Source organism: Triturus cristatus, chromosome 9 (assembly GCF_964204655.1).
Source record: "Triturus cristatus chromosome 9, aTriCri1.1, whole genome shotgun sequence".
Lineage (NCBI taxonomy): Eukaryota > Metazoa > Chordata > Amphibia > Caudata > Salamandridae > Triturus > Triturus cristatus.
In genome coordinates, this window is record NC_140592.1 from 797,397,023 (window position 1) to 797,414,751 (window position 17,729).

Here is a 17,729-nt window from a genome sequence, read left to right on the forward strand (position 1 = left end):
GATCATACCCTTCCCCGCTGAACTACTCTGACCCCAGGCTCTCAGTTCTGAGCCCTAAAAACTGTGTCCTACATCCCTAAACTACCCCAACCGAGCTCCCCCGCCCTGAGGTCTAAAACTGCTCCATGCCCTGTAAACTATCCCTTCTCCCCCTGCCCTGCCTTGAGCCCTAAAAATTAACCCCATGCACCAAAAACTAACCCAACCTCAGCCCCCTACCCTGAGCCCTAACAACTGTCCCCTATATCTCTGACGTACTCTGACCCAGGCCTCCACCCTAAGGCCTAAAACTGTCCCCTGCCCTGTAAACTGTCCCTTTTCCCATGCCCTTCACCCTAAAAATTGTCCCCATCCTAAAAACGACCCTGACCAGAGGCCCCCCGCCCTGAGCTAATAAAACTGTCCCCTACACCTGCTAACTACCCCAACACCTGCCCCTCCTGCCCTAAGCCCTAAAACTGCTCCTGGCCCTACAAACAACATCGACCCCCTCCTGAGTCCTAAAACCTTCCCCACCCTGAAAAATTACCTCCATCCCACTATGACCCGGCCCCAGCCAAACTTACTTCACTGCGTCCTCTCCCGATTCTCGATTGTCCTTCTGCTTCATGTCTTCCTCTCCTGCCCATCCGCTCAGCAACTAGACTTCACATTGCCTTAACCCCCGCATATGCGTTGTTAAGGCATGTGCATGGTTAAGGCAAGCGTGGTACAGCTTGAGGGGAAACAACACGCATTGCTGAGCCCGCGTTGTTAAGACTGTTTCCCCTTCAGACCTCCTGTTTTTGCTGACTTCGGATTTGCTGGCCTTAGGATTCCACACCCTTTACCACTTCTAACCAGGGCTAAAGTGCTTATGCTCTTCCATAAAACATGGTATTATTGGATTATCCACAATTGACATATTTAATATACTTATAAGTCCCTAAAATGTGCACAACATGTTCCCAGGGCCTGTAAATTAAATGCTACTAGTGGGCCTTCACCACTGATTGTGCCATCCACTTAATTTGTCCTTTAAACATGGCTCAGGCCTGCCATTGCAGAGTTTGTGTATGCAGTTTTAAACTGCGATGTTGTCCTAGCAACATAAACCTTTTATCAGGCCTAAACATTACTTTTGAATACTTATGTCACCCCTAATGTAGGCCCTAAGGGCACTTATGGGAGGCCCAAGCCTTCCTTTTTAATACATATATGTCACGCCTAGGGTAGGCCCTGAACAGCCGAGAGGGCAGGGTGCAATGCATTTCAAAAGCAGAAAATTAATTTTTAAATTTTACATGTCGTGGTAGTGAAAACTCTTATATTCATTTTTTTCACTATTGCAAGGCCTGTCTCGCCCATAGGATATCATTGGAGTAGCCTTATTACATTTAATAAGAGTAATTTCTAAATGGAAAGAGATTACAACTTTAAGTTTGGTGTCTCTGGAATCACAGTTTAACATCCTAACTTGTGGCGAAGTCGGATTTTAAATTGCGATTCTGAAAATGCCACTTTTAGAAAGTTGGCATGTTTTTGCTTAAACCATTGGAACCTGCTGCCTGTTGGTTGGAAACGTTCTTCTTGTCAGGGGGGGAGCGATGATGGAGTCAGCGTGAGCACTCGAGCTAATCCGCTGCTCATGCCGGTCGCGTAGCTGATCGACTAGGCGCCCTGCGATGTTACGATGCTCAGTTTGACGTACCGACTGACAGCGGGAGGACTGCTAGTGCTCGGCTCGCAGTCTCAAAGAAACACAGTAACGCTGATAATCTACTCCCTAAACTCCGCGAACCATCGGGTGCTGTCTGCCTGGAGCCTGCTAGCTCGGCTCCTGTGGTTTATTTTACTTTTGGCCTTTGATCCACCTGTACCTACTGCCTCAATCTTCATAGCACATAACATCCCAGGACGCGAGGGAAAACGCCGGTGGCAGCAACAGCATCACAGACGCTCCCTGATCATGAGCAACAGGGGAGCCAAGAAGGGCAATAAATCGAAAGCTGCCATTAACATCGACTCCTAAGACTCGGCTCCTGAAAGCACTTCCAGATCCAGACTTGAGGTTAGTGGCAACAAAAAAACGCTGAGGCGGCCAGGGGGGGGCAGGGGCATCTAGAGATGTAGCTGGCGCTCAGCCACCATTCGCAAAAATCTTTTCGTGCGCCAAGGGACAGCCATCCACCGTAAGCGCTAAGACCCCCTCATATCCCCCGTCCCTTGAGACCGCCCCCCTGGATCCACTAACTTTCCAACTGCCCGTGCTAAAACAACATCAAGAGACTGGCTTGGCAAAATCAAACAAAGCGGACGTGCTGCAACCTGGTACTACTGCGGACTCACTAGGCTCAGTCAAAGTGCTGAACATTTCCCCTTGTCTCTCTAAAGTTAACAGTGATAAAAGGGCGATCGAATTGGAAAGCCAGCCAACTCTAGCTGGCACAGTGTCAAACAATGAAGACTGCCCCCATCCGAGCTGTCTTGATACCCCCTCTATAGCCCCAGAAACTGGCGTCGCTAACTACATTCAGGGTCTGGAAGCTGCGATCGGTGCACAAGCACCTTGGACCCCGGAAACTGGGCCCGAGAACTTCTACTCAGTATCCGATGGTACAGAAACCACCTCCGACGAGAGAGGGACTGACTCAAGTGAAGATGGCAGCGAGGAATCAATCAAAGACACCGGTATGGTGCAGCGGCCCAAGAGAACAAGAAGCAAGGGCAAGAGACGTAGTCAACTCAAATGGGATTACTCTGACTCACAGATGTCTTATCCCTTGGATGAAGACGACTCTCATCCAGCAACCTGGGAAAAGACAAAGACAGAGAGCCTACCAACGGTCACCACAGAGCCCTCACTAGCATCAATCCTAGCCTCAATTAAAGAATTCCAGGAAGAGGTTCGGGCAGACAATCGAGCAGCTAAAGGGGCTGCTAAAAAGCTGCAAGGGGGCCTAAGACGACTGAATAAGATATGCACCGACATAAGTGATCGTGTCTCCATGGTCGAGGGGCGCACTGAATACTTGGAAACAGAGTCCACGGCCACTAAAAAACAAAGCGAGACCAATGCCGCCTGCCTAGTGGATGTCATGTCAAAAATGGAGGAGCAGGAAAACCGCCAACGCAGGAACAACCTTCGCTTACTTGGTATTCCAGAAGGGAAAGAAGGTGAAGACCCTAGGTAAAACTCCTTCAAGAATCTTTCCCCGAACACCCAGGCTGGGTCTGGGACCGCGAGGTGCAGAGGGCACATCGCTACCCTTTCAACATAAGAAGACAACGTGACGGCAACAACGCAGCAGGCGGACAACCGAGTATACTGGTATACTTCGGGAACTTCCCACTGAGGCAGCTGATTTATGACCAGGCTCGTCCAAACTCTAAGAAGGGGGCCAACAGAATAACGTTTTTTGCAAAACCCGACTTTTTCCATCAGACAGTGGAGCGCAGATGGCGCTTAAGGCAGTTAATCTCCCCATTTCAGCAGTTAGGAGCAGAAGTCTACCTCATGACCCCTGCCAGCCTTAAAGTAATCTTTAATGGGGGATTTAAATTATTTCTGTCCGAAATTAAGGCTGGGGAATACTTGGAAGAAATTAAGTCCAAGAAGGGCCCAAGATAGAGAGTTTCCCACAGGCATAAGCACAGGCACATGCACGGGTATGGGTAATGCAGGGTAAGGACGGGGAGGGCTAAATAAATAGGGATTCCCATGTCTTTTGGCTCTTTCCACCCCTTCTTTACCTTCTCATCTTTAATTTTTGGGAGTTCTTAATATCAGCCTAGCTTCAGGCGAAGTACAAATTCTGTCGTTTTAGTAATGCTCTACTTTCTCAAGAGCAAACTAGTTGAACATACACTTAATTTTTTAAGGCGTGATTGGCGGCGGAGTCTCACTACTGATCACCATCATTCAGGTTTTCCCTGATTGCTCCAAGGAAGGGGGGGAGTGGGGGGGCAGGGGGAGGGTTTCTTTCAGAATAATACAGAGGAATCAAGAACACCGTTTTGCACACAATCTTTCACTCACTTATATAATGGACACGACTAAAGAATTCACCAAGGAAGAATCTCTAATGAGTCAAGAAATCTCTGGCCTATTTTTTTCAAAACACCCAAATGGCTAAAATAAATACTCTCAGGTTTATTTCCGCCAATATCTCTGGGCTAAACGATGCCTTAAAAAGGCAAAAAGTCTCGCAAGGTATACGTTCTTTAGGGGGCGATATCATCTGTCTCCAGGAGACACACATAGAGGGATCACAAAAACACCTATTAAATTCACTAGGGCTTAAGGTTATAGGGGCTACTACACAAGGAGCCAAAATGAAAGGGGTGGGAAAAATGGTCGATGGGAGACTTCCTTTAAAAAATCCACGTGTTAAATCCAACTCAGTGGGTAGATGGGTAATCTCCGAATGCCAACTCTTCCCTAATCCCCCTTTCACTTTATGCTCTATCTATGGTAGCAACTCTGATGACCCAGGGGTCATTAATTTGTTCTCTGGAGAGTTAGCTCACTGGCCCACTCCAATAATCATCTGTGGTGATTTTAACATTAATTTGCCCTGTGATTGGAAAATAGACAACAAGTGGAAGTATAAAGGTAGAAAACCATCAGTGTTTCAAGCAATAACTAATTTAGCCCAAACCCATGGGTTGAGTGATGTCTGGTCTAAACTTAGCTCCAATCAACCTGGATATACCTACTTTTCTGCACCGCACCGGTCATTTGCTAGACTAGATTATTTTTTGATTTCTTCGTCCCTATTAGGCAAATGCACCATAGACACGGCTCCGCGTTTTATGTCAGACCACAATCCACTTATTTTGAACATCGAGGGGCTAGAGAATTGGAAAGAACCACCAAGATGGAGTTTCGAGAAAGCACTTTTGCAAGACATAGGCTATCGGACTCATATGCAAACCTGGATTCAGGAGTTTCTGGAAATAAACACCGGAACGGCCTCAACCATGGTAGTCTGGGATACGCTAAAAGCGGGTATTCGGGGAAAAACCTTAAGGTTCTCGATTAGGAAAAACAAGAAAGATAAACTACAAATGATCGATCTCCAGAAAAAGCTCAAAAATTCTGAAACTAAACTAATCCAAATGGTTCACACCGGTCAGGATGTTGAGAACTTACAAAATGAAGTAATACTTATCAAGCCTGAAATAGGGGCGATATTTGTTAAAAAAAACGCAGCCAAGTGGGCAGTAATGCGAGAAACAAACTATGAATGTATTGACCGCATTGGTCATCACCTTGCTGTCAAAACCAGACAGCAGGCCACAGACAGCGAAATACTCTCGATTCAATTACTAACAGGGGTTGAAACCAGTGATCTTAGTATAATACAAAAGGGCTTTCAAGATTATTACACCAAGCTATATTCAGAGGAGAACAGTAGGTCAGTCGACTCAGAAGATTTTGAAACTACCAAATATTTAAAGGAGGTAAAGTTAAGACAGCTCAACCAGAATGATTGTGAACAACTGGAAATTATCCCGAACTGGGATGATATCTTGGAAGCCCTAACCAGTCTTCCAGACGGGAAAGCCACGGGAATGGATGGCATTCCCGTGGAGTTCTATAAAACATTCGCACCCCAAATTAAGTTCATTTTCCTTGCTGTAGTAACCACCATATTTAACGGGGCTTCCCCTCCTGCCTCCTGGTCCAATGCCAAAATGTCTATATTTCTTAAAAAAGGTAAATCACCTCTAGAGATGGCTCCTACAGGCCAATCACACTCATAAATTGTGATTCTAAAATCTATTCCAAAATACTCGCTACAAAAATATCTACTGTAGTTGAATCCCTGGTGTCAGAATGGCAACACAGATTCATTCCGAAGAAGGGCACCACTGAACACATTAGGCGGGCCATTACTCTGTTTGATGCAGCACAGGTGACAGGAGACTCGATGTCTCTGATCCTACTAGATGCTGAAAAAGCATTTGATCGGGTCTCCTGGCGGATCCTGTGGTGTGTCATGAAGAGGATGGGATTTGGGCCAAAATTCACGCAGGCTGTACGAGCTCTGTACCAGAGCCCGACGGCCCGTGTGTTGGTTAATGGGAGGTTAACCGAGCAATTTAACATCTCTCGGGGCACTAGGCAAGGATGCCCCTGCTCCCCTCTGCTCTTTGCCCTCTACATAGACCCCCTAATCAAGAAGATCGAAAAGAATCCAGCAATTTTGGCAGTAAACATGCAGGGAATCGATACCAAAATTATGGCTAACGCTGACGACCTGGCCATAACCACTTCTGAACCTAAGAGCGCTATTTTGGCTTTGGAACTGGAGGCACAACAATTTGGAAAGATTTCGGGATATGCATTGAATAAAAACAAAACCCAAATAATAACGAACAGAGAAAATAATTTGATTGATAGCCGGATTGTTTCGCAGGCCAAATATCTGGGGGTCATTATTACGGCCAACATAGATGAAATTGGAACTGAGAATCTATCCCCTTTGATTACCGAAACAAGAAAAGCCCTTAAACAATTAGACAACCTACACTTGACCCTTGTAGGCAGATGCAACATAATTAAAATGACCTATTTCCCGAAATTGCTATATTACTTTCGCTCCATCCCATTGGAATTTAACAAGGCCAAGCTCCAGAAATTTCAACAACTTTTTACGCAATTTGTTTGGGCTTACTCACAACCTAGGCGGGCACGAAAACAATTGTCTCTTCCCCGGGAGCGGGCTGGCTGGGCTTTTCCTAACATAGCACTTTATTATTGGGCTTCAGTTCTGCAATACAGCATGAACTGATGAAGGAACACTCCCTCCCTCCCTCAACCGGTCTTCCTTCACCATTTCGGCTTTTATTGGGAGAAGAGACTCGCGGCTGTCTGTTCAGGCAAGTATCCTTTGGATACTATAAGCATGTTAGGTTCAAAACGCTGATGAACTCCTTTAAGGTCTTTCGTAATATCCGCAAAACCTACGGCTGAGAATGTTCAATTATTATACTCCTATTAGTGAGAACCCCAATCTTCCTGCCATTTTTGGCAGGTCTTATTTACTGGACTGGTATAAGGCTGGTATCACTAAGCTAGGAGACCTAATCTCCAGCAAAGGAGTTAAACCCTTTTTAGATTTACAAAACAAATATGGACTAAAAAAGCAAGACACCTTCAAATACCTTATTATTCACGACTTTCTCTCCCGAAAAGCCGGGGAACCTGCTGGATTTTCGGAGAGTGAATTTATTAAAACACTGCGGGCCCAAACGATTCCCAGGATAGGTCTCATTTACTCTGCTTTAAATAACCAAACCCCATATGACCTGATTAAAAAAGCAGAAAAGTGGCTTATAAAACTAGAGGCCCCGCATAGTATGTTCTACAATTCATTGGCACTTTCCCAAAGTGACTTACTGTCAGCAAAATTACAGGCGCAACACTTCAAAACCATCTTTTCCTTATATATTACACCCAGCAAAATTGCCAAATGTGGAGCAGGCAAAGGGACATTGTGCCCTCGGAGTTTGGCGCCGATGCAATACATATGTTTGCCGCCTGCCCAAAACTTGCTCCAGTTCTTCTCAGAATACAGGACTTTCTTGGGAGGGTCATTACACAGACTGTAGTTCTGACTCCCATAACCATACTACTGGGGACTCAGGAAGAGGTCAACAGGGAAAAAGGTGGAGCGCTTATCTTTGTTGCTATGACAATATGGAGGATATGTGTCGCGTCAGCATGGATTGAGATCGATCCACCTTTCTTCCCCCAATGGCTGGCTAGGCTAGTTGCAACTTACCACCTTGAAAAGGCTGTGTACGCTAAAAAAGGGCGCAAAGGGCAAATAAAGGGGCTAGATATATGGGGACCTTTCACCACCTGGCTGGAACAATCTGAACAGTCGGGCTCATATGGCTAATCTGACTTCCTTTTTCTTCCTCTTCATCTTTTTTGCTGCTTTCTTTTTTACCATGTCAAATTTTCCTTGGCGACTCTGAACTCAATATTTTCAAATTGTACATTTTTTCGTGTTCTTGAAATTCAGTGCTTTCACAGTGAGAGGGGGAGGGGGGTGGGAGCTGTAACAAAGTCATATCTATGTATTTCCTGCATTTGTAAATAAAAAATGTAAAAAAAAAAAAAAGGAACTCCAATGCAATAAATGATTACAGTTGAAATCTGAGTCACTACCCCTCTTGCCAGGGCCAGCAACCCAGTGAAAAGGCAGGTCAGGTCATGGAGCAACATTAAAGCAGCTGTTTAAAGAATGAAAAAAAAAATGTCTAGGTGGGTGACAGCTGAGGTTTATGTATTTCTCCTAGACAGCCACACACAGTGGGAGCTTAGGTGTGACTTGATGAGCCATCCTGGCAGGATAGGAGGGAGGAACTGGACCCAGCCTCACTTACACCTGAATAGGCTGTGTCTTGTCCAAAAAGACAAAGGGCTGCATACCCCTCTATAGTAAGTCTGGAGCCAGGCAGGAAGGGCAGGGCATCTGTTCACTTGAAAGGCTCGTCTTTGAAATCTCACCCACTTCAAATACACCACTGGACCTCAGGCACCACCACTTCAATACACTTATTGTCCTGTGGATACTCTGCCAGAAAGAATGACTGCTGTGCTACTGAAAGGACTGCCACTCTGCTGGACTACTACTCTGATGGACTCCTGCTTTGCTGTGCTGTCCTCTTACCTAGGTGAGAAGGACTGGGCCAGCATCTCTTGAACCCAGAACCCAAAGTGACTCAAAGGGGCTAGTTGGTTGGCCTCCTGATCTGAAGCCTCAGGGACACAATCAGCTTCTTTCAACCTTGCATCTGCACTCTGCCATCTGTTATTATACCCTGTTAAGTGGTGCCACCCCAGTCCAGGACCCTTGGAAGTGGGCCTAAGGTGCTTACCAGGCGAACCAACGTATCTTCTCTGCTGAGAAGTGCATCCTCTAGCCGAATCGATACATCTCCTTCGTTGAGTTGTGCATCCTCTAGCAGAACCAATACATCACTGCTACTGTGCAGACCTGGTGCAGAAGGTCCACATCACCCTCGCATCTTTTGAACCGATGCATCATTGACAGCTCTATGCATCTCTGACCTACGTCCTTGCATCTCTTGTCGACGGCAGCTCAATGACGATGCCAGCCTCTGCTTCGCAACCTCGCAGCTTCTTAGAACCAATGCATTGCCTCAGCTGAGTGTCACATCATCAACGCCCAGACTTTGCATTGCAAGCCCCGTCAATGGGATCCTTGATGGCTACTCACAGGACCTCTCACCTCAGCCTCTCTGTATTTTGGAACCAACACATTGCTTCAACTGCGTGACACTCCTTGCCTCGGGTCCACGCAATGCTCCACAACCAGGATTTAAGGTAAATTGGTTCATCAGACCTAACTGGGATCCTGCAGCCTGCCCACACTCCATCATGGTTGGCCTGATCTTTTGACTTTGTACCAGTCCGGTGCAACCAGATATCCCAAATAGTACTTTCTACTTCTAGGCACTATGTTACCTAAAAACTTTGAAATTCAATAGCTCAAATTCTACTTATTGGATTTTTGTTATTTCGGTCTTGATTTACCTCTGGTGTGGGATCTTTTTGTATGGTGTTTTCACTGTTTAAATGTTTGGAGTGTTGCACAAATGTTTTACACATTGTCTTCAAGTTAAGCTTGACTGCTTTGTGCCAAGCCACCAGACGGTGAGCACAGGTCAATTTGGGGTTGCTTGTTCCTTACTCTGGCTAGGATTGTGCTTGATACTTGACCAGGGCTCACACCACAGGTAACCAACTACCAAATTTCTAACACATTAACTTGCTGCTGTCCAATCACTTGGAAAGGTATACAATCTTAGAGCCTGTGCAGTCTGGTTTTTGACTGGCACACAGCACTGGTACTGCTCTGGTGTCGGTCCTTGATGACCTAAAAATGTTAATGGGCAAGGCAAATTCAACTGCCTTAGTCCTTCATGATTTGTCTGCAGGATATGGTGCCTCATTCCATCTTGTTGACCACACTAATAGAGGTTGGGGTTGGGGGATAGCACTTTAGTGGTTTACTGCCTACCTTGATGACATACAGCAAGCCATTTACCTCCCTCCTTACGTGTCAGCATATAAATCATTAAGTCAAGCTGTCCCACAGGGGTGGGCACCAAACACAACCTTGTTTAATATTTACATCATGCCCTTGAATTTACTGATCAGGTCTCTGTCTATTACATGCATGAATTATACTGATTACACCTAGTTAATTATTGCCTTTGACAAACCAATGCTGGCTCCTTTAGATATTTTCCATCACTGTATGCCATCTGCTACTTCTTGTCTGCAGCTTAATGTCTTGAAATTTAATTCAAACAAGACAGAGGTACTCTGGTTTTCGAATTCCATACCTGTCAAACCCTTTCCCTCTCTTTTGTGGCCTCCATCCTCGATTGATCCTCCTACTTCAGCAAATTCTATGCAGAATCTAGGCTTTTAATTGGAGGACAACCTGTTCTTGGATGGGCAGGCCAGTCATCTGACCTAAATTGTTTCCATGTGTTGAGGGTGGTGAGAAAAACTGTTCCACTGCTTCCCTCATTTGCTCATCAGATCATGGTCCAGGCTACCATCCTTAGTCCTATTGACTATTGTAACTCAAAGTTTTTATGTGCCCTTTCCAAAGTGCTGAAGAAACTTCATTGTATCCAAAATGTTGCAGCTAAACTAGACCTCGGACTGCCTCAATATGCATCTACATTCTCTGCCCTTGACCTGCTGCATTAGATTTTAGATTTAAATCCCTCTCCTTTGCTACCACAAAACCAAGCATGTCACCTTTTGGCACTAACAATTACAGGGGCCATGCAAATTTAGTATATAACTTTGTGATGTATGCCACTCTTTTGCTTCGATTGCTGGATGAGCACATATCCTGAACTTCAGCTATATGCTGCAAAGTGGATGAAGCAAGTCGTTGCGTGCTAAAGTAACCTGTGATAACATTGCATGCAGGGCACTGGCTGTGTGGGTAAAGGTGTGCGCGGAAAATAACTGCGGGGATCCATCATATAACCATATTAGAGATCTGTGGAGCTCAGATTATTAAATCTAAGTGGCCATACACAAGAAACCCTTCCGTCCCGAACTACAAAAGAATTAACCAAGCTAAAATGCAACAGTAGAGCTGGGACCCCACATCTTGCTGCAGCCTCTTGTTTCTGTTAAGAACACTTTATCTTCATCACGCTTCTTCATTCAAACACCATTCGAGTCGACCACATGACCTGATCCTCTTATATGACTTTCCATCTCACAGTCTACATTTGAAATGTAACTTTCTTTTTTCTGATTAGCCAATGTGAATTAAAGTTTAAGAAGGTAATAAAGTATACCAATATTCATCACCGTATAGATATATAAATATTTTCATATACATGTATATACATTTATTTGTAAAATAAAACTTTAATAAATGTTATCATAAAGGTCATGGAACCTAACATAATGTACATTTATGATAATAGAATAATTATAAATATGCAATACGAAATCACACTCATTCACACATGTGGATTAAAATATATTAAAGTACCACTTTCACAATACAGAGAAAAAGGCTAAATATATAAACACCGTGGAAATATAAAATATGATGACTGAGTAGAAAAGAAGAAAAGGATAAACGGAAGATAGATAGTAAAAAGGGATAATAATATGTATTATATTAGCAATTTATATAAATTAGGAAATGACAATAAAAATTAGGAATTTAGAATTTGTAAAGAAATATAAAACAAGTATGTTTAAATATTTAAGATGGTTCGTAAACTTTGGTTGCATTAGAAAATGTATAATGCGTATTCATTAACTTATTAGTCAGTGTAGGCACAATCTCCTTTAACTTTGTTCTGAATAAACTTAAAGTAAGTGTTACACCCATCACCTCTATGATTTGCACATACACCATTCCATCAAATTGAAATGTGACTTTCTTCATTGGGCTCAAACTCTATCACAAGCCTCTTTTGCCCCCTACAGGCCTGGCCTTATGCCTCTATCTTGTTATGCTGAAGACTTCTATTCTAAAATATTGATATTTTCTTTCATATTTTTGACTTCCCCAAACCTCACTGGTCCCTTGTTGGACCCCACCCTCTCTGCAGGGTCAACCCTAAACCTTTTGCCATTATCCCTTCTATTGTGTTAACTTCGTTTTTATTCCCTTTAGGACTCTGTGTGCTTTATCACTGGTAACTACTGATAACGTGCTTATCCTTTCCCGAAAACATAGTACACCTGATTGACACATTCAAGTTTCTTGTAAATCTCTAAAAAACTGGCACTACATGTGCCCAGGAGTTGTAAACTACTTGCTACTCGTGGGCCTGCAGCACTCATTGTGGCATCCACTTAAGTAGCCTTTTTAACATGTCTCAGGCCTGCCATTGCAGCCTGTGTGCAGTTTTAAACAGCCATTTTGACCCAGAAAAATAACCAATTGGCCAGGCTTCAATCTTCCTTTTTAATACATACACGTCACCCCTAAGGTTGACCCTAAACAGCCCTAACAGCAGAGTGCAGTGTATTTAAAATGTTGGGCATGTACTTTTAAGTTTGAAATGTTCCGGTTCTGAAAAACTCTTAAATTCGTTTTTTTTAGTACTGCATTGCCTACTCCTCTCAAAGAATAATAACAGTGTATTACCATATTATATTTAATAAGTCATAACTTTTGATTCGAAGTATGTAGGAATGCAAAGTTTGATCCGAAACTAATTATAATTTAAAACCTATAAAATAGTAAGGTTGGATTTTAAGTCAAAATTCTGAAAGTGTCATTTTTAGAAAGTTGCTATTTTCTTGCTCTTGTTCTAAGCATGTGGGTGGGGCCTGTAGCCTGTATCCAGGGTCACATGCCTAGGTGTAGCTGTCAGTTGGCCTTTATGTATTCCTGCCAGACAACATCACAAAAGGGGACTGGGTGTTGATAGAGTGGGCCATCCTGACCTCATGGAAAGGGCAAAGGTGTCACCTACCACACTTGCACTTCAAAGGGGCTTCTTCAGCACACTCACAAAGGAATTCACACTCCCCTGTTGTCACTCCAGAATGCTCCGAGCCAGGGCAGGAATAATAAGAAAATTCCAGAACCAGATGTGGAGGGAAGTCTAGACATTTCTCCAACTTCAAAGCTGACACCAGGCATAACTTTTGGACCCTCTGACCAACTCTTCAGATCACATTTGGACTTGTGGAAGACAGAAGAAGGACTGCCCTACCACTGGAAGGACTGCCCTTCTGCAAGGAGGACTGCCCTGCTGCCTGAGCAAGGAAGACTAGACCTGCTCCTTGAACCCAGAACCACCAGAGGAACTCCAAGGGCTAGCTGATTGGCATCCTGTTCTGAGCTGCAGGGACAAAACAAACTCAAGAGACTTGTCCTGCATCTGCTCAGCTGCCCAGATTCAACTGGACCTGCTTGTGCCCTGCTGCTGGCCTCTGCTGAAGTGAGTCCTGATCTGCAAGTGGTGCCCCGTAGGCCATGGAACCTTGGCTGGCATCAGAGTGTACTACTCCAGCCCAAATATGGGTTCCCTCAGAACTGACGCACATTGGACCTCACATCGCAGTACCTTGTAGCTTCTGATTGGCAGCCTCACTAGAACCTACACAGCACGATGAATCTCTATGCAGGACCTTCACATCACAGCATCTCACTGCTCCTGATTGGCGGCCTCATCTGAACCGACGCAGCGTGTTGCAACTCAATACAGCACCTAGCAGCTCCTGATCGGTGGCCCTATTGGAAGTGACGCAACTCGACTCAGCATGATGCAGGACCTTGAATTTAAGTCCATGCACAACCAGATAGATTGCTCAGTGGGCCAAACTCGGTCCTGTACCTGGCCCATGCTCTATTGTGGTCTGCTTGAACTTGTGATTTTGACCTTCGCCGGCAGGATCAGATAACCCCCTTTGCCACTTTGTATTTTTTTGTGTTAGTTTAACCTAAGACTTTGAAATTGGCTATCTTTGGTTCCACTGAGTGGATTTTTGTCATTCTGCTTGGGATTGTTCCTGTGTTGTTCACCTCATTACAGATTGAGTGTACCATAATTAGACATTGAGTCTAAGTTAAACCTGGCTTCTTTTGTGCAGAGCTACCAGAGGGCTGAGCACAGGTTAATATTGTGAAGTTTTGTGTTCCCCCTGACAAGGATTGTGGTTGTTGCTTGAGGAAAGTCACCTCCCTCAACCAATAACCCAATTCCATACATACCTTAAATCCCAAGCCTATCTTAACTTTCCTTTGAACCTAGAAGATTAAAGAATATTTGTACTCACAGGTCATGGCAGTTTGGCGCTGCCCCTTACTTATCAAAAACATGGCTACAATTACCCATTTGGGTGCAAGGTGGAGGTAAAAGGAGATTTTCCCACTTTTGCTCTTCAATTATCTTCCTCATACATTTTAATTTAATTGTTATAGGTAATTACCATCCTACAGAAGACAAGATTCCTGTCATAAAATAATTAGAAAGAGTACCTTGTTACACTGTTGAAGTAACCTGTTTAAATATGTTCCTTTCTCTTTCTGTTCAATGCTAGAATCTCGCCTGTAGCTTTTCTTTTAAACTATAAATCAATCAATCAGGATTTATAAAGCGTGTCAAATCACCTGTGAGGGTGTCAAGGCGCTATGGACAAATAACAATTATTAATGTAGGTGTAATAGTTTTGCCGTATGCTTTGTTATCTCTGGTTTGTTAAACTTTGTTTTGTTGTATCTCTGCACGAAAGACTTGCACAGCCACATCCCCTAATAAACGTGCCACCTTACCAAACTCATCACTCGATACAGTGTGCTGTAGTGGAGTGAATCTCTCTCGGTGTAAGCTGAAATACATGACCATTAAGAAAAAAATATGCAGCCCACAATACCCAGCTGAGGTAAAAGAGAAATTTGATTTCATTTTACTTTAGTTTGTAAATAAAGTGCATACACACAAGTGCTGTAAAGAGAACTATAACATGCTTTTAAACCAGTACATACTACAGAACATAATAACGGTGCACAGAAGAGTAATTAATCGGTGCCGGAAAGTGCTTGTGGAGGGTGTCAGAGAATGCTTTTTGCTGGTCATGGGAGTTAGTACAGGCCTGAAAAACTATCCCAAGGTCGAAGAGGTGAACAGAGAGAGTGAGGAGTTCCAAGTCTAAGGGAGGAGGAACAAAAGATTAAAATGGAGGAGGGGACATAGAAAGGAGGCGGGAGTCCAGTGAAAACAGGGAGGCAGAATAAAGTGCAAGAGCAGGAATACAGAGCTGAACAAGAGAAATGAGTTAAGGAGGGGCACCTTTTAAGACAATGTATAAAAAAGAACTGAAGGCGCAAAGTGAAAGGTAGCCAGCGAAGAGAGATGAGGAATAGAGGGAGTCCAGGATTGGGAGAATTTTTAAAGCGTGGACGAATGGCAGGTTTAAGAACTTTATTTTACATGCGCAAGTAAGTGGTGGAGCAGCAGTGAAGGCATATTATTAGAACAGCGAAAATAACAGTTTTAAAGCCTGATTCAGAGTTTGGTTGATGGGTACTCTGACACAAACGTGACGAATATCCAGTCTTCCTCAAGATATAATGGACTTGTATTTCCGTCAAGGGAGTATCTTTTCCGCCAAACCCATACTGCTCCTGTACTAAGGTTGATGGCTCTCTGTCATGTTTGCGGCAGAATACTAGCCCGTCAATCTCGTAACAGACTTGTAAAATAGAGGATGGGATATCCGTCACATCTGATGCAGCGGAGTTTACCAGCTCTACACATTCATATGCACAACACTCATTTGGGCCCATATACATTCATACACGCAGTGAGCTGGCAAATACCCACTGGTCATCAATTTTATTTTACCCTAGGAAAGCTTTACACCAGTATTCTTACTAATCCTGTCTCCTGAGTAAATGCACTTAGAAAGATCAAGTAGTAGATTAGAATAGGGAGGAAAGACAATAATGCATTTAACTTTAATTTAAAGAACCACAGACTCCGGGGAAGTTTTAAGAGTCGAATCAATATACAGCCCGAACTGCCAAGCCATGTCTTCCCTGGACCGGAAACAAGCTTCCTAAGACCGGTTTCTGGCATTTCAGCCGTCTTCAGCCAGGCTTGCTTGAATCCAGTGGCAAAGTGAGCAAGGGACTCACGTCTGAGCATACCCTGCCAACTTATGGCGAACAAAGCAAAAACCAAAAAGCAAATGCCAGAAACCGGTCCTAGGAAGCTTGTTTCCGGTCCAGGGAAGACATGGCTTGGCAGTTCGGGCTGGACTGTTCCCATGAGGCACAGGGTCAGACTGATTTGCATATGGCCATGTCTGAACTGGGGTGGCAGAGTGGGCTAAAGAACGGTGATGGATTAAACCCAGATCAGTTGACTGGGGGTGAGTGCTTGCAATGTTCAACACTCCGTCCATCATTTCCTTTGGTTTTTGCTTTGTTCGACATAAGTTGGCAGGGTATGCTCAGACGTGAGTCCCTTGCTCACATTTTACAGACTCCACCCTCTTTTGCTAATAAGATATCAAGGGCAAGTCAATTTTGATTTTGCAAAACCAGAGATCTGACCGCAACTATTTCTGTATTTATCAGTAGAAATCCTCCAGCAGTGTCAGTAGATAACCGATCAACTACTGTTGATAATTGGCACATTTTCTGAGAATTTAACAGAACTCCCACTAAAGGTATCAATGCACCAAATTTATCACCTACTATTTCCGAAAAACTAGCTCTTTTATATCTTGTTAGTCCACTATTGTCATTATTGCTTCCAGTGATTCTTTTAACATGATAGACTTTAGGGAATACTATTCCAAAATAGCAACTCCCATACCAGTGATCAGGCAACCTAAAAATAAGCTTTGTTTCCACAAATATAATAAATTCCAGGAAATACTTTATCAGTTCCTCCTTTTAGTCCCCAACCCCCAATTACTAAGAAGTTGTGTTCACATTCACTGGAACCAATAAATACATTGTTATATTCTGTTTTAAGTCTGTGGAGACAGATTTTCCCTTTCTTTTCAAAGTCCAGGGACATAGCAGCATGAGTCTTGCCAGTTACTAAAAGGTCTTCCCTTTCAGTCCATTTAGGTATCTGAGGTTTCAGTTCAGAGGCTCTTCTTTGGAAATCCTGTCTCCTATTTCCTACTAAATTCAAAAATATCTTTTCTTCTTCGTGTAATTTACATGTTAAGTTTCAGTTATATGCATCAGCTATATCTATGGTCTTCATTGTTAGGAAATATTCACCCATGAATTGTGAGTCTCTAGTACTAAGGACAGGGTTCATGCTCTTTCGCATAGGAACTTCTGAAAATATTACATCTACATTTGAATAATAATACTGCAGCTTCCCAGTTCTTTAGAATAAACTAGCCAGTACACTACATGAAATATCATAGGTCAAGGGTAAATGATGATAAGTTACTCCTTCAGCTACTGAACTTGGCAATTTCATATAAACGTAGCAATCACTAACTTCCATAGTTTCTACATAATGTACTAAAAGATTTGCAAATACTTTTAAATAAGTTTCATTCTTTTTTACAGTGTGTTGTAAATCTAGCTCATCTGGTGTTTCTAAATCTACTCTATCTCCTTTAAGGTTTGCAACTTCTGTGTGTGTATTAGTACTATTCTGTTTGTCAGTAACCATCCATTCAGGACCCTTGAATTTGTTATTCAATGTCTTCAATCTTTGACTCC